This window comes from Pseudopipra pipra, chromosome Z (genome assembly GCF_036250125.1).
Source record: "Pseudopipra pipra isolate bDixPip1 chromosome Z, bDixPip1.hap1, whole genome shotgun sequence".
NCBI classification, from domain to species: Eukaryota; Metazoa; Chordata; class Aves; order Passeriformes; family Pipridae; genus Pseudopipra; species Pseudopipra pipra.
The window spans coordinates 25,165,893-25,193,533 of record NC_087581.1 but is presented as its reverse complement, the minus strand read 5'-3'; the positions used below and the strand labels follow the sequence as shown (position 1 = coordinate 25,193,533).

General features: G+C 38.7%; 1 protein-coding gene across 7 annotated transcripts in view; it reads left to right on the top strand.

The window, feature by feature from the left end:
* The window catches only part of GLIS3 (GLIS family zinc finger 3), a 157,128-nt gene that overhangs the window by 51,134 nt on the left and 78,353 nt on the right, over nucleotides 1-27,641 (top strand). The gene's annotated exons all lie outside the window — the stretch shown is intronic.

Below are 27,641 nucleotides of genomic sequence, written 5' to 3'. Positions count from 1 at the left end.
AAGTTAAATTTCTTTGGCTCTTTATTATATTTTTTACTGTTTAACATTTGCAGAATTGCCTCCAAGGTTAAACAGGTGTTAACATCAAGCAATGCCCCTTTTCTTCAAGGTCTGTCCTACTGCCAGTAGGTGTCTTTTCCTAGTAATGTTCAGATTTCTGTTTTAAGAAATTGCAGCTATGCAAACAAGCTTATCTGGGCCAACTATAAAAAATCATTGATTCTAATTACGAGTTGTCACATAACAGAAAAAGACAATGCACCTTTTGTTCCATGAAAAGCCTACTTTGCCTACTTGCAGAAATGCATGGATTTCTTTCCAGTGACTTTACATAATTGGTATGACAAAGCTTCATTCCTGTGATCTTACAGTTTCCAAATGACTCAGACATATGTGTCCAACTTTGTTTAAGTTATTTGATGGTAATCTGTTGCAGAAGTTGGTACATGGCATGAGCGGGAGGTCTGCTTTGTTTGTCTAAAGGAATGGGGTATGGGTAAACCGAATTAACGAATGTTTATGTTGAGACTGCTGAAATTATTGAGCCCCCATTTTTAAAAGTGAGCTACTGTTGAGAAAAAAGGTTGCTCAGTTCTGACTGGGGCACAAGGACTCTAGGGTTTTGAATGCCTGGATAAATGTGGTCTGAATCCATTGTATAAATTACCAATGTGAGCTGCTAAGTTGTGACACTCATTTTATGTCTGCACCAGTGAAGCAGGTCCAGTATCACATAACTTGTCAAGAAGACATACAGATTGAGCAAATACTGTAGAAATCATTATAATTGATAACTCTGCAGGCATAGCGACTGGAAATATGCAACATCTCCCCTTTTAAACTCAGAGTGTTAAAGTCAGTTAAATGAATCTGTGTAAAGCCTGGGTTGGCAACATGACGTTTCAGTGAATCAACGGAGAGTTTAGTTCCAAATTAAAAGCAAGCCATCTGCAAGATTGCTCATCTGCTTTAATTGTGAGAATGTTCTCAAAAATCTGTCATGCGGATTTGTGAGAGCTGACATTCCCTCTGAAGGCAGAGGTCTGCTGCTTCTAGTTCTGGTTGTCTATAGTAGCTGAAGTGCCACTGAATGCAAACTAACCTTGAATACTCAGTCTGAATCATCACACATCTTGAAAAATGGTGGTGACTTCTTTGGATACTCATCTCCCATCATCCTTCAGTTATCCACGTTGAAAAGCTTTGGAGTAAATTTTTCCCTTTCTTCTATGCTTATCAGAGCAAGATGCATAGTGGTCATATGTTTTAGAGAGCAGAAATAAACTCATCATAGCAGGTTCTGTTTCCTAATATTAGTTTTTACACTGCTTTCATCATAGTGATGTGCTTTTTTCCCGCCCATTATGAAGGGAGAGATGGATTACTGAATTCATCATCATGACTTTTGCAGCTGAAGTAAGGGTAAAATGTTAACATCCTGCTGTTTTATGCTGTATTTTGCTGGTATGACAAACCCTCCAAAGCCATCAAGAAAAAATGGTATTTTTTGGTATATGGTATATTTGTTGGTCAGCAAGGAAATGGTATCCTGGCCAGTCTTTGAAGCTGAGGGAGACAGAGAAGACTGCAGGTAGCTGAATATGGAGAATTCTAGATTCACAGAATCACAGAATGTTCTGGACCCACAACTTTTAAGCGAATGGCTCATAGAAGGATTGAATGCACAATCTCGCTGTTATTAGAACTAGGCTCTAACCAACTGAGCTAATCTCAGGGATTGCTCACAGGGAAGGAGGACTGTGTTCATTCAGCCCCTGGATGAACATGGCAGTGAAGTTCTGATGCAATTTTATGTCAAAGATATTAGGAGTAGTTGAAGAAGAAGAAAAGATGGAAGTGAACTGCTTTGGTAAGGATGAATAACTACGATAAATTGTTGCAGTGAAAATACAGTCTTTATAAAGGAAGGAGGGTAAGACAAATGGTGCTCTGTTTGTAGTCCCAGTAAATGAGAAAAAAGAGTAGGTTATCCATCTCTCAGGCCTTGAGATAATGGTTTTTCCTTCAATAGTATGTAATATAACTGAGAAGCATAAGGCCTTTTGTGGCTCAGAGCAAACAAGGCAAGGTTGCAGCAGAGTGAGGCAGCTGCATGTTCCTTGTAGAGGTAATGGGGGAATCATGTCTCAGATGTGGATACAGAGAACATGTCTAGCAGTGTAGGGATATTGAACATTCTGTAACAGACTGTGCTGGTGACAGAGACTGGAAACAAATACTGTGGTATGTCTTAGACAAGCTGCTGCCTGAATGCTTTATTTCTTGCTGCTGCTACTTGTTTCACTAGAGGATGGATGGAAGGACATCGTTGAGTAGTATAACTTTGATATGTTGCCACATGGAAAGGAACAAAATTAGGCTACCAGGCTTTATATCATGTGTGATGAAGACATTACACAGGTTTTTGGGCATTCTTATTTTATGCACACTTAGAAGTTGCATTTTTTTTCTCAATTTTTAACCTTTGTAGACAGGATTCAATCACTTTTTTCTGAGTGATGAATATTTTTCTTCAGTTTTTGTGAAATACTGTGTGGTGGGAGCAGTATTCCATGAGTTTTCATTTTTACTGAAAGCCTTTTCTTTTTAAAAAAAAAAAACAAACTATTTTTAAAAATCCCTTTGTGTAGGAAGAGTAGGCTGAGTTAAATAGCTTGAACTGTTTCAATTTTTGAATGGTCCTTAGGGTTCTTTGCATTAACTCGTAGAGTATTTTGACTTGCTTGGCCAGTAGACTTTCTAGAAACCACATGTTTTTACTTCTGAAATTAAAAGTGTAGACAAAATGCAATTTCTAATAATGAAATGGGGACCTATTTTACTAACAGATAGGCTTTTCTTTTAAAAAATGCTTTTACTTGAGTCCCAGAAAAATAGTTGTCCATTCTATAAATTCACAGTAATTTCGTGTTTTCAATGTCATGATATAACATTGTGTGCTTGCTGTCACATTCTCCTCCCCAGCCACCACTTCCAAAACCAATGCAGAGGGAGAAAATAATTTAAGTGTGTTATTTCAAGTTACACAGGAAGTTGTGAAGTATTCAACCTGTGTAGAAAAGAGCAGGCACTTTTTCTTTTCTCCTTTTTTTCTTTTTTTAGTGTTCTCATTTATATTAGCCTGCAGGATAAGATAAAATGCTCTGTTCTGAGGTTCTGTCTTCTGATTCTAGTCATACCAGATCTGCTAGCAACTTTTGGTCATCTGAGTTATTGATATGAATACCGGAAGAACAGATTTTTAGGTTAGAAAAAATATTGTAGTTTTCTTAATTTACAAGATTTTGTAGTGTGAGAAGATGAGCTAATCCACAACATTAAATTTCAAATGATTGTATTACTGGAGATTTGCATGTTACTGGCCTCTCCTACAAAACCATAGTAAATCATAATTTCTAAACACTTAGTCTGCTAGAGCTCCTCAGTTCAGACATGCATTTTATTTTGCATTTGGAGTAGACTGGTTATGTACATATAGTACACAACAACTCAACTAATAAATAGTAACTTGTGAAGTGTTGGTACCTTGATGGCTTTCAAGTGTACCTATTGACTGTGTATAAGAAGGAACTGTCAGAACTGTAGAACATCCTGTGTGGATTTGAATAGGCCTGATCTTTAATATATTTGGTGATTTTTGTGGATCACAGAATCACAGGATGGGTCAGGTTGAAAGGGACCATGGTTGGTCATCTGGTCCAACCTCCCTGCCCAGGCAGGGTCATCCCAGAGCACATGGCACAGCATTGTGTCCGGACAGTTTTTGAATATCTTCGATGAGGGAGACTCCACAACTTCTCTGGACAATCTCTGTTCCAGTACTCAGTCACCCACACAGTAAAGAAGTTCTTCATCATGTTCAAGCGGAACTTCCTGTGCATCAGTTTCTGCCTTTTCCCTCTTGACCTATTGCTTGGTACTACTGAGAAGAGCCTGGCTCTGTCCTCTTGGCACCCCGCCTTCAGACACTTCTACACATTAATGAGATCTCCTCTCAGTTGTCTCTTCTGGAGGTTGAACAGGCCCTGCTCCCTCAGCTTTCCTCTTAAGAGATGCTCCGGTTCCTTAATCATCTTTGTCACCCTCTGCTGGACTCCCTCCAGAAGCTCCATGTCTCTGTTTTTCTGAGGAGCCCAGAACTGGACACAGCACTCCAGATGCTGCCTCGCTGAGCAGAGGAACAGGATCACCTCCCTTTGACCTATTGTCAGTGCTCTTCCTAATGCACTCCAGGATACCATTGGCCTTCTTGGCCACAATGGCACACTACTGGCTCATGAACAGCTTGTTGTTCACCAGGACCCCCAGGTCCTTCTCTGCAGAACTGCTTTCCAGCAGATCAGCCCCCAGCCTGTACTGATGCCTTTGGTTATTCTTACCCTTAAATTCAAGGTGCAGGACCTTGAATTTACCTTTGCTGAATTTCAGACAGTCCTTCTCTGCCCATCTCTCCAACCTGCCAAGGTCATTCTGAAGGATCACCCACTGCAATGAATGTTTTGGGTGTTCCAGTGGTCGACCTTGCTGGGCTCTCTGTGACCCTGGAGATCGTTCATCATGAGCCTTTGATTATTCTCTTTGACCATCCCAGTAGTGTCCTTTCATCTTTCAGGGGGTTGAGTTTTGGGGTAACACATTTGCAAGGGCTCTTGGCCAAGGGTTTTTGGGGGTTCATTGCATGGCAGGGAAAGAGAGGGGTTGATACATTCCTTTATCTGCTGCAGAGGGAGGTGATTCATGATGTGTGAGGTGCATTTGCTTCTGCCCTGCAGTGTTGTCTCCTTCTGCCACAAATCCCTGGAGCATTTCAGGACCAGCAGTGCACAGCCCTCTGGGGTATCAGCCACTCCTCCCACCTTTGTGTTTTCAGCAAAATTACTGAGGAGCTTCTGTCCCTTCATCCAAGTCATTAATGAGTAAGATAAACAATACTGGACCACTATTGAACCCTGGGGGACCCCACTTATGACAGGCCTCCAACCAGACCCTGTGCCACTGATTGCAATCCTCTGGGATCTGCCATTCAGCCAGTTCTCAATCCACCTCACTGTCCACTCATCTAGTCCATATTTCCTGAGTTTGTCCATGAGGATGTTGCGAGAGACAGTGTCAAATCCTTGCTGAAGTTGAGGTAGACAATGTCTACTATTCTCCCTTCATCTATCCAGGTAGTTGTTTGATTGTAGAAGGCAGTCAGTTTGGTCAAGCATTTAACTTTACTTGGAAGACTGGGGTAACGTTTGCTTTCTTCCAGTCCTCAGACACCTCTCCTGACTGCCATGACCTTTCAAAGATAATCGTGAGTGGCCTTGCTATGGTGTCCAACAGCTCTCTCATAGTTGTGGATACATCCTCAGGGCCCATGGACTTGTGGATGTCAAGTTTGCCTGGGTGTTCTCTAACCCAATCCTCCTTGACCAAGGGAAACTCCTTCCAACTTTCCTTACCTTAGTCTCCTGGGTCAGAGTTTCCTGAGAGCTGGTCTTGTCAGTGAAGGCTGATGCAAAGAAGGCATGCACCATTTTTGTTTCATATATGTGATTAGCCCTATGCTTTGGTCAGGAAAATTCTGGAGTATATTATAATTGATAGAAAAAAAGCAATTGTCAAAAACTGGGCATATTTTTAAATAGTTAGTTGTGACCTGAATTCCATTAAATTTATACATTGGTTCCTATGGTCCAGAAACTTAATCTTGCTATAAATCAACTGTTTGATTATGTGTAAGAGCTTTGCAGCCAAGCTGAGAAATGAGATGCAAGGGTAGGAAAGCAGCAAAGAGCTTGATCACTGTCCTTGCATCAAAGATACCCAGGGTGTTTTTGCTGGATTTTCTGTGGGGCATTGAGCCCTTCACAGAGAAATACCTGTCCTACTGTCTTTGAAGATAGCCTCCTTGGAAAAATGTCATCAGCATCTGGAACAACTTCCAGGTAATATATTCAGGAGGTCAGGTGGATTTTAGCATGCCATTGTTTCATTATTCTAGGAAAGTTAGTGAGATACATCTTGACAAACATGCATGGGTATAGTACGTGGCCCATACGTCTGTCTCCCAGGGGATCCATCCTAGGAAATGTGGAGTTAGTCCTACAAGTGCATGTGTAGACGAGTCCAGAGCTAGTTGCAAATCACATGCTTATGTAAAGAAGCTGTTTGAGACCTGTTTTGATTAGTTTTGTGTCATATCATGTATGAAACGACATATATAAACACACGTTTGATTTTTGAGAACTGCATTTTCTGATAGCTCAATTTTTGTTTGTTATAAATAGCTCTTCATAAATTACCTCTAGTGCAAAATATGCTGGGTCTATTTTGCTGCCTGTTAGAACAACTAAGTATCTCAGTCTTGACTACTTAACAAGTTTATGGTTTACATGGTTTGTGGTAATAAAAATATGATAGCCTTAGTGTGATGTTTCAGAATATTCACAGGTCAGGAAGGATCACAAGTTTTTCTCTCATCTTTTGAGTAATTGTACTATCTGACATATGGATGGCAGACCATGAGTTAGATTGCTAGAGGTATATTGCAAAATAATGCAGGTTTGGGCCACTACAAACAGCTAAGTTGCAAGAGTAATTCTTTCACAGAAGTAACAGATTTCTTTCAAGAAACTTGGATGATTCAGAAATATTTGAAGAGAAATCAAAACACAAGCATCACCATACTGTGTAAGAATAGCTAAAGCCGACTCTGCTACAGCTGTAAACAACAGCTAAACTGGCTAAAGTTGCATTGAAATTCCAACTGGCAACGGGATACATACATTTTAAATAAAGCAAAATAACAGAGAAGCATATACTATCTTGTAATTTCACTTTTTCTGATAAAAATTGCTGTTACTGCTTAACATAATTTATTTTTATACTAATTTCAGAGTATCTGCTGAACACTCTTCATTTTATTAGGATATTAAACATATATTTTCCTTTTCCTTAATCTAAAGCCTGTCATCAGTGATACAGTAGTGCTCTTAAACATGGATGCTTTTCCAGCATTGCTGTACAAGGCCATGAAATGCTAACCTGCTTTTAGAAAGCATTTTTCAGTTAGTTGTAAGTAGAATGAAATACCTCTGTGTTTCAAGGGCTGATAACCATTCAAAGAGAGAACAAAACTGATTTCTCACTTCGAGCAGGAGACCATCGATGGGAATGACAGCAGAATGGAGAAGTGGCTTCTCCTCTCCTGCCAGTGTAGAATGGTAACTACAAAACTTGGCTGACTTTGGAGTAGTATTGATTGATGACTTTTTTAAAAGGCATGCGTGCATTGTGTTTTGTCTGTTGAAAGAAATGCTATAAAGGCCTTAGTTTGCAGTCAATTAATCTCCTAGAGTAATTTGTTTGCCTGATTCTGTTGCCAGATGCGCTATCCAGGTACAAGCCACTTTTTGTAGTGGATAAAGAGACTTAACTCATAAAGGAATTTATTATGTTTCTCTGCTGTAAAGTACATTGATCTTGCTCATGGAAAATGTTAGTACTTTCTCCTTTGTTTGAACTGTACCTCTATTTTTTCAGTAATTGTTGTCTGTGACTTAGATCTCGTTAGGATTGTGCCAAGGTCACTGAATGGCATGTCAGCTTAATTACAGTGGCTTTCAAGCTGAACAGTTCTGACTCACAAATAGGAATTCTCAGTTAGGTAAATGAACAATCTGAAATCTCAAACTGCGTGCCATGCAATGCTTAGGTCCTTGCAGTAAGATGCTGAGTGAAGACTGTATTCCTTTGCTCCAGTAAACAGGAGCTAAATTCAAAAAGCCCTCGACTTGAAACAGAACTGAGCACCCCAAGGGTTGGCCATAAGTTGCGTTTTTTAGCTGTCTTATTTTAAACAGATTAAAAATGGAGTTTGTTATCCCTGTGTTATCCCAGTTGAAAAGCAGTATAACACTAGTGGTAGGTGTGAGATATCTGGTACCCTAAAGGAAAGGTGTCTGTTAACAACAGAGTGACTTGTCCATTGCAAACAGTGAACTATTAAATAGTTCTAAGCACTCCACAGGAGGCAAAAAATTGAGGTCCATCTGTCAGGTTAGAAGTCCAGTTCTTAAGGAAAGGCATAAACAGCCTGCACTCTTTTACCCCAGAAGTTTCCATGTGTTGAAAACCATCTTATAATTTTGTCAGGGTATGTGTTTTTGCTTCAAAATCTTAGATCTTTCTGTGGCTGGATGATGCGACCCACATAAGAATTCTGTTTGCAATGAGAGGCAGCTCCCATTTTTAGTGATCTCCCTTTCTTTTTGTACTCTATGTTTTACTGAACTGATATCCACATATCTTAATAAATCAGACTGCCATTTGCTTCTATAACATAATTGGCTTTATTTTGCACTTCAGAGGTCTTTTGCAGTGGTGCTTATTTACACAGACATCAGGTGCATCTAATAAAAAATGTCAGAATACAGAAGAAAGCAGAATACAGCAGGAAACAGAATCTTTTTTCATGCATCCCAAGTAGATACATCAAGAACATTTATTATTTATGCTTATAGTCACTGTTTATTCAGATTTGATCAGAATTAACTCAGATGTTTTTAAATACAGGCACGACAAGACGAAAAGACATTTTTCCAGTTAAAAAAATGGAAGTGTACCTTTCATGTTGTCCCTAAAGTTAAAATAACTGAAGTGTCTGAGAAGTATCTGTTGGGAATAAACATAGTCAGTTCTAATGACCAGACCTAGGTAATGATCCAGGGTAGAGTTGGTTGCCATGATCAGGTGTGGTCCAAATCAAAGAGGCCAAGAAATGCACTCTTTCAAAAACCTTGTCAAGAGCATCTGGCATCTCTTGGTTCAAACCAGCAGTCTGAGGAACCTAGGCTGCAGATTTGATTAGGGTTAGACTGGAAACCTAAGTAGTCCATGAATAAATGGTTAAAAAGCAATGACTAGAACAGACCACTAAGGACCAGAGATTCCTACCCAATACAGGATAAAGGCTGGTGCAGGGCAAACAGGCATTAGAACTGAACAGTGAAAGATGATCTCAGCTGTATCTTAGGGGAACTATCCTGGTTGTTCCAGGCTACTCTGCCAGCTTTACAGGCTTGCCCTTAATATCCTGGAATACTGATTTATGGAAGCACAGAAGTTGCCAGGTGTATCTTGATTATTTTATTTAAGTTGAAATCTTCTTGATCAAAAAAGAAACACTGACATGTGGCATTGTGTAATTGGTTGTCTGACTGGGACAGATAAAGCGCTGACGGAGAAAAGAACTTCCTGAGAGGCTCTTAAGTTTTCTGGCAAAGCTGTCACCTTGGCCTCAGTTTCTCAGGATGTCTGAGAATTGGGCTTTGCTGCAGTGGTTTGCCATCTCTTAAGTGCCTAGTTTGGGGAGAGTGAAGGAACTCTACAGGTCATTTGCCTGACCTGTTTCTTGGAACGGTATGTACACATTTGTGCATTCTGTATGATGTATACAGTAACATGCTGTAAGTATAATACTGAACATAATAAAAATACTGGACCATTTTAATGGAGGGAGAAGGATAAGATGGGTAGGTCCAGGATTCTTTAACATTTCATCTGTTTAATTCATTCTCAGTAATTAAACTCCTAGGAATGGAAAAGAAAGATTCCAAAGTAGAAGTACTGTGTCCTTAAATTTAAAATGCACATGGCTGTTGATCAGATTTTTAAAATACAAAAATTTTTCCAGTTAGTTTGAGCTGTGAGTTCTGAGCTTTTCCTACGAAATCTTCAATAAAGTGAACCACTAGCATGCGAGTCATTACAGTCTCTTTTATGAAGATACTATGGCTTGATTTAATTTTCTATGGAATTAGATTGATAGATGAAAAGTCTCACAGTTACTTCAGTACAAATTAAGTAGCTAAACTTCTAGTTAGCGCATCAGATATGAATGGTTATTACCGAGTGTATTTTGCTGTGGTTGACTGGGCAATTGACAACAGCAGTGCTTGCATGTAGAATGATGATGGTTGACCCTAATTCATTGTGACCTGATGCTTCCTGGGACAGTGATCAAAGTTCTGTGAATCTTTCTAATGCAAAGAGTTATTCATTATACTCCTCAGCACATTCTTTGAGAGATTTGTCAGAAGATTTGGAATTTCTTTAATAAACCTGAAGCACGTAGAATAACCACCAGTCACAGGTGGTAGCCTGTTATTCCTTCATGATGTTTTTTTTTTCCGACTAGTTCAGATTTCAGGCTAATGTTCCATAGAGATATGGGGTATCTTCATTACTGTATGTAGTAGTCTAGCTTTAAAAAAAAATGTGTACAAACCTTGATATCTGAGGAGTATCTTTCTGTGGAGTCCATTGTGCAAAGGTATTTAAGAGGCAAGGAGAAGTAGCCAGTATTCATTACTGTTTTCCTCCTCAGTGTTTCTGACTCAGTGTTATGAAATATTAAGACAGGGACGAACATTGCTTAAGACATAAATCTGGCATCTCTGAAATATTGTCAGTACACCATTCAGTTGGACATGTTTACCTCCATAATTTGCCATCTGCATAAATGAAATAATTTAGGGCTCAATATGCAAGTGATGCAAAGAACAGGATATATAATTTTTCAGAATCTCTTCCAAATTTTTTAAGTACAGGAATTGGCCAAACACCAAGCAGCACCAGATTATGTCACTTCAAGGGAAGATTTGCTTCGTATCACTGCAAAAGCTGGGTAAAATTGGTGTTTTAGCATACACCAACTTCTCCATCACTGTTAGAATTTTATATTCCAAGTGAATATAGAGTACGATCTCTCCTAGGAGACATGGGGAAAGAAAGTCTTTTGAATAAAACTTTGAAGTTTTATTCATGTGGGCAAAAGCAATGACACTACAGCTCCGCTACATACAAAATAGTTCAGTCCTGCTGTCACAGCTGCTCCTTAAACTCTGAAGGCAACAGTCTTCTCTGTGGAAAGAAAGACTCAGAAAAGAGGTCTGTGGTCCTTGGTAAGCTCAGGGAAGTCTTGCAAGTGGAGCTCCCTTGAATGAGCTGTAAACAGTATAAAATTTGTACCCAGAAGTCATAATCTGTCTCTTTGGTACTACTTAAGTCTCTGGGAGTGGTTTTGTCCTACAGACTGTAACAAGTCTGCTGTCTGCAAAGACTTTTTTTTGTGTACCTCACTACCAAAACAACAGCAACCAAGGTATGTTGTCTTCAAGGTAAAAACTTGCTCACATGCTTGAAAGAGCTTGAAGACAATGTTAATAGTGCCATCTGGTGACATTTCATATAACCCTATGCTATTTTTGAGACTATGCTATATTTTAACATGATTTATTTTTTTTTTACTTTTGTATAGGAGGGCGTTTTCTGTCATGTTAATAAAATAACATGGACTAGATCCTCAAACCTCTTTCTCTATTTAGTCTCATGAAGTGCTTTTGAGTCGATTTTCTCAGCTTGAAGGCAGTTTTTTAGACATGATAAGAGGACCATGGGATTCTCCACTGTAGGAGGGATCTTGAACAGTATCAACTGACAACTGCTATTAAAAAAACCTGCAGCTAACCAAAACAACACAAAACAAAAGCTGCTTTTTTTGCTAAAGTATTCTATCCTTTACTTCTGCTGATACCTGGTTAAGTGATGTATTAGGTATATGAGGAGGAAGCTATGGAACAAACATTTTACTCTGGTGGGATACATCAGTAGAGATGCATATGTAATCACATGCTCCCAAGATAATAAACTGGAAAATTTGCAATGTGAATGAAGCCACAACATGAAATTAAAAACAGATAAACTGAGAACCTGTGTGCTTTTAGCACATTTTTTTTTGTTAATGTGGCCAGCAAGTGTACCTACTGGCTTCAGAAGGTCTTAGTTAAGTTGGCAGCAGCATCAAGATTAATGTCTGCAATTGTACTGTAAAGTAGAGAGAAGCCAGAAATGCCTGAAAGCAGCAAAAAGAAGACTGTTGAATTGCATTCCTTAATGACTAACCTGTCTTTTTTTTTTTTTTTTTAAGGGAACAAACTGAGTTACATTTCCAGAATGCTGAGTGTGTGGTATGCTCTAATGGTCTAAAAAACCGCACTTTAACATCTGAAGGCATAAGAGCATGACAATCTTAAAGCATAGAAGGCTGTGGAAGTTAAGCCTTGTCTTTATACACCTCCAGGATTTAAAATTTTTGCTCTCCTTAAGTGCATAAGTTTTTACCATGTTGTGAACAGACCTGTTACTGTTAACATTCAGAGAAAAGTGAAAATGGTTAACAAGGGTTTTTAGTGAGATCAAGAGTTCAGCTGACGTGCAGCTGATGTGTTGAGTTCTGAGGAAGCACTATCTCTGTGATACAGGCATGATTCACAGGTGTGAAGCAGTGCAGCAGACTCTTGAATGAGTAAACAAAATATTTTAAGGATCACAGGACAAAAGAGACGTATCTCTTTTTTTGGTGAGAGGGACTTAACTTTAAGACAGGGTGAAGTAAAAACAGTCTATTACATAATCAGCCATATAATGGGGACTTTTATATTTTATGTAGTTAAACTTTGAACCAATAATTTATGAATAATTGAAATATCTCTTACAGAAAGATATTTAATCTTGAAAACCTCAGGAAGGAGGAATCAGTAGTTATGCTGGTAACTCATTTGCATGGTTAATTAAACTTACATCTTAAAAGATGTGTCCTTTCTCTAATTTTTATTTGTATGGTTTCAGCTTTTGGGTAGTAGGTTAATGGTTTTTTACTAGATAAATCAAATTAAGTACTAAATCAGGTGTCCTTTAAATAGCAAGTAAATAGTTCTAAGAATATAAGACCAAACAGTAAGCATTGTATTACTAGTCCAGTATGGTGTAGCTGTAGAAGAATACTTTTCATGCTTGCTCATATGGAGATATAAAATAATTTTCCCTGAAGAAATTAAAATATCAAACAGTTGAAAAGCTTCAATTAAATATGTGGGATATAGTCTGTTATTAAAAGGAGTGTTTCAGTTTTCTGTAATCAGTCACCACAGACATTAATGTCTGATTCTCTTTACTTACAATAGTATTCTTCTGAAAATATAACACCTGTCTAAATATCATCTTTTAAGCATGGTTTAATAATGTTTTATCATTACCTAAAAGATAAAGTTAAAATCTGATAACATTAAAATGCTTTGGCCTCTGAAACAATAAAATAAATTTTGAATGTTCAAGAAAAAGCTAAATGATCCTGAGATGTACTTGCTAAATGTGTCAAAGATACCACGGGCTGTGTTACTGACAGCTATTGGGGGCTGTTTTCCTTCAGACTGTTTACCTTTTTGACAGCGTAGAACCAAACTCTAAATGCTCCTGTTGAACTCATTGACTTCTTGTAGAAGGTTGGTGCTGTACCATGACAGGAGAAAGGATTTATCAGAAGGACAGGGTCCTTGTCTGCTTTCCTTTAGCATCCTGTTAGTGGTGTTAGATTAGTTTCTGTACAGGTCTTGCCAGGGCAGGCTGCCTGTGAGTTGCGTAGATCAGCACAGGCCCTAGTTACCATCAGGGTTTCTTGCTGACTTTCCTTGTATCAGTCCCAGTATGTTTCTAAAGATGTATACTGTATCCATTGAGCACTAAATTGCAGTACTCTACTTGTATTCTCCTTCGCTACGTTTTCACTTGCCAACTAATTTATCTGCAGCTGCCATGGTACTTGCATCCATAAGCACTGTGAATGTGTTTGGCCCAGTGATGTGACTGCTATTCACTCATTTTAAACTCCTGTATAACTGATATCATGAAGCAGAAAGTAGGTGTATCATTCTGTTCCTTTTTATATCCTCTTGGATTGTGAGAGCAGAACTTACAGCCACATTCTTTGGGTACCAGGGTACCTAAAGGGCCAGGGCAGGGGCATTTTTCAGTGCTTAGTGCAAAGATGGCAAAAGTAACATCAACAAACCCTTCTATGGGAAAGTGAGCCTTGACCCTTTCACATCTTTGCTGTGGCACTTATTCACTGTTGTGAGTCAATATTAGGTAGCAAATAGAACAAAAAATATGCCATGAGGAATTATACTTTTTTTTAAAGTATAATGTATGCTTTCACTTCTAAAGTGAACTTGGAAATCAAAGGGAAAAAATATTTATTTATAGGATTATTTAGATTCATTTCCCCTTTGATTTCTAACAACAACACTGACATTGAATGTATTTTGCAGCTGTATTTTTTACTTAAATTATAAGTTAATGGACTACGTATAATTTACTTAGAAAATTAGCATTAATAATTCCCTATACTCAAGAAATCACTAATAGTGTATTGTGTTTTTCAGGATGCCAGTCTAAATGCAGGTGATGGGCCCATTATGCTTTAAAAACCAGGACTTGCTCAACTGGTGTTCAGGTGGTGCTGTGAACTTTTTAAACATTAGCGTTTCCTTATTCTGTTCTCACATACATGAGAGAAGTTGTCAGGGTCAGAAAATTAATATTCAAGGTCTAATATTTGAAAGTTTATCCCCATGTGTATTTTTAGCAGATATAAACCTCAGCCATATTTTGGATACTCTAAAATGTCTACATTGAACACCAAAGTGTTTTATAATTGTGCATCTTTAGTTTGTTTCCTTATACATGTTGGAAAGTACTGGCAGCACAAGGAAAGGAGAGGTTTAACACTACTGCATATCAAAGTATTCAGTAACAGTAAATACGAAGACCATTGCCATACATGTCCACAAACTGAGAAGTGTAATTGTGAATGAATGAACAGGCACTTTTATAGAGCCGCTTAAGTTCTCAGATCAGGTGTTTAGCCATTGACTCCACAGAGCTGAGATTTCGGCTTGGACCACTGCTTGGTATTTCTAATGTGTGCAGTGAAGAACAGTAAACTGACACACACCCCACCAGTTTTGCCACACTGGTTCAGGAAAAAGATCACTCTAATAAACCCTGGTTCTCAAATTCAAGGGGCTGTGATGCTTTGCACTTGCAACACCGTGCCAGTGTTGATGGTGAACTGCATTTCTGTCCTTGGGCTCTGTGATGGTTTGCGCACCAGCCATGCTGTCCACGTTGGACCACTGCAGAATGGTGTGCTCCTTGTGGCTGCAAACTTCTTACTGCTGCAGATTACTTCTGGTCCTCAGAAGATAGATGCAGATTCCCAGAGAAAGCCAAACATTTTCTTAGTACTCTAAGAAAATGCAGTACTCTACTTGTATTCTCCTTCGCTACCTTTTCACTTGCCAACTAATTAGTTGTTCTTAGTTGTGTGTAGCACTGTGTCACATCCACAGCTACCTGAACTCCCATACACACTTCCAAAATACAGAGACTGGGAAATAGACTCCCAAAGAGCCGCATTTTTTAAGCATACTCCAATCTTGCATTCTCTTCCCAGCCAGCAAAGACCATACTTATGATGATCTTCTCCTGTTCACTTGAGTTAAATTGTGTGATACTGGTAAGTAGCTATTTCTACTTGCTGGACAAAGTATAAGATTTTTTAACTTCTTAATAAATATACATTTCTTTTGTAAAACAAATACAATCAGCTGTCAGTGACTGTTCAGAAGAGGTTAACGAAGCAGCTAGGTTTCTTTCCCTATCTCTTTTTGTGCTCCACTGTATCAGGTGTATGTGTGGTTTTGTGCTCGTGTGTATGCACATGCTGCCACCCCCCAGTTCTTAGTTTTCAAAGTGGCTCCTGGCTGCCTCCCAGAAAGCTTAAGACACATTACTGTTGTTCAGGTGTACTTCTTTTGTAGGATGTCTGATCAGGTCTGTGTAGTGGACATGTTAATTTCTTAAACATCAGATATCAATTTTTTTTTCTTTGTTAGATTTGTGCATCAAATTTGAATTCATTACTGCTGCTGTTAGAAGTAAACTGGGAGATGTTTTAACTTTTTCCCATCTAGAGAATTTTTCAGACTGTCCTCTAATGAAATTACTATTTTGTTTGTGTGAAAGTACCTTGCTTCTAACAGTATTATCTCATTGAATGGGGAAGTAATGTTAATACAAGTAATCAATATATGTCATAGACCTGCTGATATTGCACACAGTTGAGCAAATACTAAAAAAAAAATAAATAAAATTTCACATTATTTATACTGTCATTCCAGAAAAGGCTAACAAGTTTCCCAACCAGTTTGTCCCTGACCCCTGTGTGGTGTGTACTTTTGTAGGGGAAGAGCAGGAATACCCTACTGTTTTATGCAAACCCTGTCTAAAAGACCAACACACCTGTAATCCCAGAATGACACAGGCCTAGTGAATGCAGAAAGAACATTTAAAAGTATGGAGCATCAGTTGTATTCTATTTCTTCCTAAAAATGTGGTGAGGTAACAGGATACTCTGAGAGATGTACTCAAATTTTTGCAGGCCACATTTGTCTCTTTCCTATCTACGGCTGATTCTGGTGTCCATAATGCTTCCCAACTTCTTCTGGCTGATACAGGTGAGCAAAAACAGATACTGTAGAAGAGGATTCAAATGGGAATCAGGTGGGGTTTTTTTTAGGTTTGAGAACATTTTGACTTCATTTGTGTAGTTTCTGAACTATTTATGGATATTTGAGAATATATCCTGTAATTATTTTCAGAATATCGGTCTCTGCTAGCACATGGAAGTGATTGTGGCTCGTGCATAAAATTTGCTTTTCATTTAAAGAAGTCATAGCGTAGTTTTCCAGTATTATGTGTGGGAATGGTTTGCTACACATCGTACAAATCGCATCTTTAACTGTGCACAGCCATAGATAAAAACTTATTCTGAGCTGGTTAATTTCCAGTCTGCCCTGATAACACATAAGGCATTAATTACAGACATACTTTTACTTCTGTGGTAGGAACCCACTGCTTGGCAAAATTGTTGGTGTTGCAAAAATGATTGATATACTGTAGACATCAGTTATCACCTGATACTGATACACCTACAGTGTATTTTTCAGGGAACGTTTTCATTAAAAAAAACATACAGAAAACTTTCAGCTTCAGTTGTTCATTTATGTACATACCTGCAGATGTGCCGTTAGGGTTTGGTACTACAGAAATGCAGCTGTTGATGAGAATTTATAATGCTCTACTGTATCTAGACGAAATGGAGTCTTTTTCCCTGCTGGAAAGAGAAAAGTAGAAGCCGAAGGAGTCGAAAAGGGTGAGAGAATATGATTTAATCAATGAAAAGATAAGGTTTTCTGAAGGTAACTGAGCTTTCCTGACTCAAAACCCTCTAGGAAACCAGTGTAGTCTTTGGATTGATCAGATGAAACAGTTTTACAGTCACGTCTGAAAGAAATGAATAATGAATATGCCAGAGAAGGAATGACTCTCTTTCCTCCTAAAGGAAGCTAGTTCAAGCATGAGGAGACAGTAAAATAAATATGATAAAATTCATCGGTGATTGGAATATACCTAGTATTGTGGGAAATACAGTATTTTACAGTGTCTGTTTCTTATTTTCCACAATGGGATTTCTGCTTTCTGTATGGATTTTTTTTTAAATAAAATAAATGGTTATTCTGTTCCCTGAATGAGGAAAAGGGTCTGGTTCTTCAAAAAGTAACATCAGAGAGTTGTCAGGAAATATTTCTTGAGTTATTTCTGCCATTAAAGTAAACTTCGTTATAGAAGCTAAATGCCATATCTGGTTCTCAAGGTCCCAACTAAACATATCAAAAAATCACTTTTTTAGCATAGAATCGTAGACTGGTTTGGAGGAGACCTTAAAGATCATCTAATTTCAAATCCTCTTCCATGGGCAGGGAAGTTTCCACTATACCACAGTATTCAGAGCCCCATCCAGCCTGGTCATGAACACTTCTAGGGATGGGAAGTCCACAGCCTCTCTGGGTAGCCTGTTCCAGTGCCCAACCATTCTCACAACAAAGAATTTCTTCCTAGTATCTAATCTAAAGATTCCCTCCTTCAGTTTAAAGCCATTCTTTCTTGTCCTGTCCCTACATGCCCTTGTAAAAAGTTTGTCTCCAGCCTTCCTGTAGGCTCCCTTCAGGTACTGGAAGGTGCTATAAGGTCTCCCTGGAGCCTTTTCTTCTCTGGGCTGAACAGTCTCAAGTGTCTCAGCTTGTCCTTATAGCAGAGGTGCTCCAGACCCCTGCTCAACTTAGTGGCCCTCCTCTGGATTCACTCCAACAGGTCAACGTCTTTCTTGTGTTGGTGGCCCCAGAGCTGAATACAGTACTCCAGGTGAGGTCTCACAGGAGCAGTAAAAGCATAACAGTAAAACCAACTCATAGAGTAGCAAAATACAGCTACTCCAGCTCATGGAGTAGCCAAATACAGATTTGTGTGTAAAAAATGGGGCTTTCTGATCAGAATATGCCTTTTTTTTTTGGTAAAAAATTCAAGGGATGCCTTTTTTAAAAAAACCTTTAAAAAAGTCTGTTCAATACAATGCTATTACCTTGATGAATGTACCCCAAAAATTATTCTAATAGGATCTAATCACTTTTACTTTTCATCATTATTTCCTTTGTAAATAGATGCTTCATGTAAGACATGAGTAAATGGCTAGGCATCTCACTTCATCAGACATTATCTCTTCCGTAACAACTTTTTCCAGTTTTCCTAACTGTTTATTTAGTTGTAAACCTCTACTGACTCATGTAATTAGAGGTTTCCATGAGTGTTGACAAAAGTAATCTTTATTACTTGGTAACAAGCTCTTTTGAACTTCAGAAGAAACAATCACTAAAGGAATAATATTTGTGGAATGTCAAAATGGAAGATGACCACATTAATCACCTCAACAGAAAATAATCTTGCTCATAATTACATTATGAGACATCTCTTCATCTACATGATTTATTAAATCTCACTTTCAGCTTTGGATAGCCAAGAATAGTTTTCAAGGCTTTTGTCTAGCCCCACAGTCCTGTAGTTACTAATAATGCTCCAGTTGCTCTTGTTTTTAGCCAGGGATCTTAGCACCAGCAGCTATAGGCTTCCACTTCCCCAGACTCCATAAAACATGGTTAGTGTAGCTGGAAAGCAGACTGGATTTAGGAAGGAACCAGTTAGCTTTTGGGCTGAATTGTGTGGTAATCAGTCTGGGTGAGTGCTGTGAGTCTGAATGAGTGAGTGCCCAGGCTCCTGGTAAGTTAATATTCCGTATTTCCATTTAAAGTGAAGCAGAATTTGTTCTGTTTTCAGGTGCACACAGCAATGTACCAGCCTGTCAGCAATAACAGAAACTATACTAAAGTTTATAAAAATCAAGTCACTCTATGTATGGCTTGGGATGTAAAATCTCCAATGCCTGATTTCTCTTTCATTTTCTCAGGAGTAAGTGAGGGATATCTGCACAGAAGTCTGTGTGTCAGCAGGGCCTCTCAGTTGTTATATAAGCAAAATTTGTCTATATGCCTTCGTTGGTGCCTGAATTATATTTGAAGAATCGCTTTTTCTAATTTTCACTGAAGTCTGTATTACCAAAATTATATTACATTTTAAAGAGTGAAAGGAGGGGTCAGAAGGCTGTAAACATGAGAGGACTATGTATTTGTTTCTCAGTGTGATTTGAAAGTAATCCACAGATCCTTCTACCATATTAGACTTTTCTTATTGGTTTATTTAAGTTTCAAACACTGTCTCAAATTTAAATATATTTTTAATGTATCAGGCAAATTTCAAATAAACTTAAAATATACCTCTAAAATATGTTCTGAACAGCAAAATCATGTGTAAATAAAAACAATAGTGATAGTATTCCTAAGCTAAATAAAGATGTACACTTTGGCCTTTCTCCAAAGCAAGTAAAAAAGTATAGTGAATGATTTTTGAAGGTCCTTTTGGATCACTGTTAGTAGATGAATCTTTCCTAGAAACAGTAGGATGGTATGCTTTCAAACCTGTTTATCATTTTTATTTGCCTATGTAACTTCAAATCTGCAGTTGTTAGAAACCAGAGCTCTTGTATTACACAGGTGCTGATGAAATCTGCCATGAGGATGTGGGCTCTGTCATACAGGTCTTTGCATTTGTTCTTGCCCTGTTGAATTTCTGCACTGTATGGGTGGAGTTTGTCTCTCCTCAGCAAGTTGTTTAGGCTTTCCAAATTCAGTGGAGGGAGACACACAGGCAGACACAAACATTTCTGAAGGGGCGATTCATCTGATCCGAAACCAGTCACTGGCTGGGACATCTTGAGCTTTCTGCAGTGTCTCTGCTAACTTTTTCCATCAAAAGGTGGGTAGAGGAGATGCTGACTGCCATTAACTGTTAGCTTTGTAAGGTCACCTGTTGCTATAGTTTTGCATGATCATGATACAAAAATAATTATTCACAGGACACTGCTCTTACTCTGCCCACAGACTCTTGTAACCTCTTGCTACTAATGGGTCAGTCTTCTAGCACAGGAACAGAACAACTAAGGGGAAGAGAGTCCTTAACATGTGCTTTTTCTGTTCTAGACCCTTGCTCATCTAACAGAGTTCCCATCCAAGCTGAGATAAAAACACCCACGCATGGATTTTCTCTCCCATCTTTTCTTGGTCCTTGTTAATGGATAGTGTGATGCAGCCATTACTACTTTGCGGCTGCTGCCAGCTGGTAAAACTTGTTTCATACTAATTAGAACATCAGATTTAGAGTGCTGGAAAGCTCAGACCAGCATTTATGCTTTTGTGATGTCTGCTGTCACTTGCAACAAGGGCTGATCTGGGGAAAGCTGCAGCATAATGTGAGTCTTTACAGCTCATCCCAAGACTTATTCTGTGATTTGGGCTTTCTCTGTAGAGAGGGTCACAAAGGGGATGTACAGCCCGTACTGACCAGTTGGTTTTATACTTCTTAGTGGTAACTGAATGGGGACTTGCCTCATTAAAAGGCATGAACTCCTGCAGAACTGGGTAAACATCCAGCTCCTCGAACTAAGGGCTTGACAGTCCCATATCCTTTATAGTGCAGAAAAGGGATCAATAACTGCAGAGAGTCACAAAATGCTTACTTTGGCTTGTTTTATAAGAAGGTTTCTGACTTGAATTGTATTTCCTGTCTTAGAAATGTGGAAGAAGAAAAGTTAAAATGTGAAATAGGAATTGAGATGAAAAGGAAGATTAACTTACGTTAGTGCTAAAAAGTTAAAAGCTAAAAGTTAAAGCTGAAAGTTAAAAGTTTGAGATCAAAATCGTGAAATACAGAAAATTAAGATTTTTATATCCAAGAAGGATTTTCTATAATTAAATAAATGCTGAAACCAGATAGGTTTTTATAGAACATTAAGTAATTCAGAAAAAAAATAATTTAATAGTTTCCAATTGTCCAATCAGTATTTTAAAGGTAATTTTCCCCTCTTGAAAATTTTCTGATAAGTTGGTTATAAATTGCCATTTTTCACATATAATTTCATTGTTTAATGTATATACTTTTTGCAAGTGTGTGGTGCGTGGGTGGGTGGGTGTGTGGGTGGGTGTGTTTGGGGGCTTAGTTTAGGTTTAGTTTAGTTTAGGTTTAGGTTTAGTTGGGTTTAGTTTAGGATTTTTCCAGGGTCATTTCTGGTAAGTTAACTGTAACAGAGTTTTTAATCACTATACTCAGTTCAGATGTAAAAAGTTTTCTCTACATGAAGACATCAAAATCTCTGTTAAAAACTCTGTGTAAGGTATTTTGTGCAATTACAATTCCTTCTGAGTTGAGAGAGATGATTATTAGCTTAAACAACTTCTGTAGTCTCATATCTTTGTGTACTTTTTGGTGTTCACCTGCATTTTTAGCTCAGGTGAAGGTACATACTGGCATGGAGGGACACGTGTGGAAGATAATTTTTTGTAGAACTGGGAATTTTTACTTCAGGTAGAAATACCTAAGAGTTCTGTTGCTTGTAAGTGGGGAAACAGCACAGTTATGCTATTCTTAGTATCACTTTGTCTAAACATATTTTAATCTTTGACTATTGGTCCATGCAAACTAGTCAACATACGAAAGTTTTCTGGTTTTTATGCATCTCTAGACCTGTCTTGCTTTGTGTGGTAAATATTTGCAGTTTAATTTATACATAGCTTCTTCAATTTTATTGCAGTGATAATTAGTACCTCATTCACAGGACTGGGTTTATTTTCTGTCTGTTACTGTGTAATTAAATAACCAGAGAGTTAACTCCTAAGCCTGACTCCTGAAATGTCAACTTTAAGTAATGCAGTGGAGGAAACGATAGGAGGGAAGGTGCTTCTCTTTTATGGATTGGAAATGCTGTGTCACCTTTCGGTGCAGCTATGAGGTATTTACTCAGAGTCACAGACCATTGTTAGAAGGCAGGTCTTTATCTATTACAGACAGAGGGTCAGACAAAAATGGTCCAGAACTGGAAGAAGAAACCCTATTGGCATCAGGGTCCTCAAAATCCTTGGTAAACTACTGCCTGGCTTTGGGCAGATCCATAAGCATACAGTTTCTTGACCTTGAAGTCTTATAGACACCTGCATTTCTGCTTGCGGATGTGCAGATATTTGGTGTTGACAGAGCTGTGTGACTCAGCCCAGTTTGCATTCTTGAATTCCAGTCAGGTCCGTAAAATAGTTGTCCTTCTGTCTTTTCCTTGAGGGCTCAACCAAGCTGGCATTTTTGGGAATACCAATCATATCTGTGTAAGAGTCTGATGGAAAACATGATGGTAGAGGCTGCTTTGGCTTACTTCATTTCCCTGTACAATGCGTGCAACACAAGAAGTCCAGAATTTAGCAATGTAATTGTTAAGGTATTTATGTCCCTGATTGAATTTAGTACTAAGTGACTTCCTCAGTCTCCAACAAAATTTAGCAATGTAATTGTTAAGATATTTATGTCCCTGATTGAATTTAGTACTAAATTACTTCCTCGGTCTCCAGTAATGTTTTATTTGTGAGGCTAGAGTTGATGAGATTTTGACTTTTGACCTGTGATCTCAATATCCAATCATGTTGTCTCTGACAAACTGTTCGGATTCAGCTAAGGACTATTTCTGCTAAGGAAAAAAAATGCTACAGAAGATCTAAGATCTGATTATTTTTAATTGATTAAATGCACTAGTCTGATTTACAGTCTTTATGACAGATGGTCAAATTGTTGCAAGTAAAATGCATGAAAAACAGCTATTCAAAGATAGCATGATTCTTTATTGCCTAGGCTAATATATTTCTCTCAGACACACATAGTCCTACTGAGAGATTATGTGACTTTGAAACGCTCAGAGAAACACTGTTTGAATGGCAGTGTATTTCCTGAAGAGTGAGGAAAAGCTCTCATCTGTATCCCTCTCAGCACTCAAGACTAGATAACATGACCGTAAGAGCAAGCCCAGTGTGCTATTTCTCCAACAATAGAAATGTTGCTTGTTGAGAAATGTGGCTGCAGATGATACATCAGAAAATGTCCTGAGCTTCATTGTTCACCACAGAGAAAGAAATCAATCGTTCCAGTGTTCAAGTGTTTCTGGGTGGTGGTTGTGTTATGTCACCATCTGCCATCTGGTGATGGGATTGTAATGGCTTTGAACAATGATGTAGTCATCAAAAACCTCAAGGAACATGACAAATAATGAGTGGCAGTATTCTCCAGTGTTTCACTTAGTAAGGAGAGAGTGATTTAGCACAGCCTTTTGTGGGAATTTTAAAGTATGGAGAGAACCACATGCCTCAGAAAGGATGGTCTGTGCTTAAATTGGGGGCTGCAGTATAATGTGCAAGCCCACATTGTAATCTTCTCCCTGCATTTTGCTGTCTCTTTACAGAATACATAAGCACTGATTTATTTAGGAAGGCTTATTTTGATCATCCAGCTCCCCTGTGTTTAATCCCTTGAGCACTGAAAAAACAAGACACAACAAGAGACCTTTACCTTATATATTTTGTATGGAAGGGTAAAATGACATGCTAATTAGAAAATTGTTTTCCTGAGTCTCAGGGTTAACAGTTACTCACAGATCTGCTAATAGAGTATCTGTTCCTGGGGATTTAACCTGTGAACAGCATCACAGAAGCACAAATGCATGCTTCTGACTTAATTATATTCTGGCCATTGTGAGAGGAGAGAGGCCAAGCAATAGGTAACAGTGGGCCAGGTGATAATGGGAGGAGAAGGAGGAAGGGAATCCTTCCTAGCAAGACATGAGGAAGAAGATGCTAGAGCAGTCATCTCTGGGAGTCTCCTACTGTGGACAGGGATGCCATAGGATGGGCTGAGATCAGTGCAAGTAAACACAGTAGTGAGCACAGATGCTGGTGCACCTTGGCTGAGCAAAACTGCAGTTTGATGGCTGCACAGCTGTGCCCTTTAGGTGATGATGCATTAGAATTCTTAAAGTTTGTAGCAATAGATTGTTAGTCTATCTGTATAGTTTCTAACACTTGGGAAAGGCAGTTAATTGAAACTCCTTTCTCATGCTCCGTATCGAATTCCTGAAATTATTCCAGTTTGGTTTCATGTTTCCTCCAAGGAAAAGACCTTAGCGAGTATGTTGTTTGGGACATGTGCCTAGAAAGACATCATTGTAGACAAAGCAACCTAAAAGGCCCATAGACCTTGGAGAAGCTCCAAAGAAGGAACGAGACATGCATGACGTGAGGATGGTGAAGATGAGGAAGAAAGGGGTCCTGAGACCTCCAACTAAATTCCAGGAGGGTGTGCCGAGGGGTGGACCTTTGGGAGGTTCTAGGGGGCGGATAACTTTTGGATTGGACACATCCATTAGATAGGATAATTAATTGGAGCTATAAAATTGTGAAAGCCCAATACTGTATTGTACACTATTGCACACATTTTGTTTGTAGTGTGCCTTAAAGCACTTTAATTAAAGACTGCTATCTACTTTATCTATATTAATATTGTCCAGAAAGTTCTTTTCTTCCATTTTAGGCAGTAGTTAAGTGGGAAATTATCCTTGTTCCCAGTGAATATGATCCTAGAACATTGATCCCAGAATATTTCTCCCAAGTGCACCTGGGGTTTTCCCATAAAACAGGAAGGGTGGTTGAAAGCAATACCTGGATGGAACATAACTTGAGCTGAGGCCTGTATTCATTTATGGGGTGGGGGTGATTTTTGTTGTCTAGTTAGCTCTACAAACACATCTTGTTTGACTTAATTTATTATCTAATATGTGCTGAACTGTACACCTTAGCAAAAAGTACAGATCAGTAATTTGCTACCTACATGCAAGGAGTTGAGCATTAGATATTTAATAACAGGGATGTTTGTTAAAATCAAGATAAATTGGTGGAGACTAGTCACAAAGTGTGCCTTATTGGATGCTGTTGAAATTGCAAACTACCCCAAAACTTGGCTTCTCCAGCACATTTATAAATTGTGAGCATAGCGCATTAATTTTATCCCTTGCGCCCTGTCTAGGATTCTGGGAAATTACTCTTAAGTTTGTTTTAGAACTGTGGGTTCTAGAGGCTGAGTATTTCCTTATGTCTATCAGGAATCTAAAAAGTCTTCATGGATCATGAGCCTCATAAGTACATCTCTGTCCCACAAGTAAACAGAGTAATGAAATATTCAGGTTCAGACTTAATGCCAGAATTGGAGAGAACTGTGGTGGTGTAACAGCAACATGCAGCAGTGGATTCCTTTTTTTATGTGGAATTTGTTTCCTCATCAAGACAGCATCTTCTTGAGGTTTCTCTTAGAGGTTTTTGTTGGTGTTCTTTTCATGTAGGATAAACCAGCATCATGCAAAACTTAGTGAATGCTTACTTTTTCAGTGCTTGATTGCAATTTCTATAGGACCTACTATTTAACCTATTTTGCAATTCATTAAGTCATCACAGTGCTGCTAAGCTCTGGGATCCTGACATTTGCTTTTCCTTAGCGAAGCTTGCACAGGTGGAAAAAAATGCTGTGAGTCTGGGCACAGCAGAGCCATGCAACCTCTCCAGAACACTCCTCCTGGAAACTAGATTTAGGCAGGGAAATCTGAATCGGAGAGTGGTTCTTACATCTACATCTTTGCCAAATATAATCAGTGGTTAAACTAGTGTTTTGGTCCACACCTATATGGGGGCAATGGCCTGTACTTAAGTCAGGGATGGGGGCTGTCTGTCTGCTCTTTGATCCCTCCTGTTGACTTTCGAGGTTTCCAGGCCAGAACTGTCTTCTTAGTCATGTTTGCTGCCAGACATAACCTACAGCAGCACAGTTGCTATGATTAGCCTACTCACAATTTGTGGCTGAGATGACAGAGCTTGTGCAGTGTAGCCAGTGTAACTAGACCCAGAAATGTAACTTAGAAGCCAAGAGTACATATTCTTTACAGAAACAATTCAGTACAAACCCCCTTATGGTCTATATCAGATCACTGTGGATTATACAGTTTTGCTGAACAGCTGCACCTCGAGCTTAGATGAAACACCTAAAATTCAGTAAGTTTAAATGTTTTTAAAGTGTTAAACATTTTTTTATGTATTCTCACAGGTATAATAACTTTGTAGAGAATAGTTTCAAACTAAAAGTGGAAAAATACTGGAAACAGTGTATATACAACTGAGAGAAAAAAGGGGTTTCCACATAAGCATGTAGTCAGACCTGCTTATTCTTGTGAAAAATTTGTTTGGGCTAGCTGGCCTTGCCTGACTGTTTTTTTCTGTAATGTTTCTGAGCAGCCTGGTTGAAGTGTGAGATACAGGGCCAATGTTCAAAATATGTTCAGCATACATGACTGAAACACATCCTTTCTGAAATAGCCTTTTCTATTCTCCCATCAGCGGTTTTTTTAAACCAAAATGTAGTAGTAACCAAATGACTGTAGTTAGCCCATGCCTGGACTTGAAGGCTATATTCAGGTTCCTGCAGGGAAGCATGATTCAGAGAGGAAGCTGAGAGAGGCAGTGTCATGCAGCCTCCCCATTGCAGCCGGGGCAATCTGAGCTGCTCCTGGAGTGCCCCATGGCTTCTCATCATTTTAGAGGACTCAGGTATGTCTTTTTTCTTCACAGTTGCATTTGAGATTTGATTTTTTAAAAAGACAAAAACATCCAAACAGTGGAAAATAGAACTTAGATATTTTGAACATCTGATTCACTTCAGGGAAACCAGTGCTCCTCTGCTTTGCTGGCAGGGCTGCTGAAGGGGGGGTATCAAGCTTGTAGTCACAGGCTGAGGCAGCGCCCCAGGGATCACAAGAGGCTGGGTCCCCTCCTGGAGCCCTGTCACCACATCCTCACACCTTGGTTATTTTTTTTGCTTTTGGATGTTCATGCTAATTGTGTTCCATGTCTCTTTCCCTGGTGAAGAATTACAGTATTATGGCTGAATGACTGCTTCAGTCATTCTTGGACTTTTTTTTTTTAAATAAGCTTCGTTCTAGTCCTGTCAGTTTTCTAAACTAACTTTATTAGCATTTGCTAAAAGCTCTTTTCCGTGTATGCCTTTATGTCTGGACTAGTCTGATAAGACTATCTTGAAGATCTACAGTTCTTTCTTTAATCCGTGGTCTGCTATGATTCTGATTTCCACTGACATTTTTCTTTAACCTTTGAGAAATGCTGTACTGAGCCTGGACTCCTGTTCAGTTTACACTGGAGCAAATAATTATTTAATTCTCTAGAAATTTACAGCTTCTTGAGCTTTGAATTACCATTGTAATATATTTGAGGTTCTAATGTTTAATACGTGGGCCTCTTGATATTTGAGTACATAAAAATTTTAGGTTAGTTGAACCTCACAAGTGGAGGTGCTCC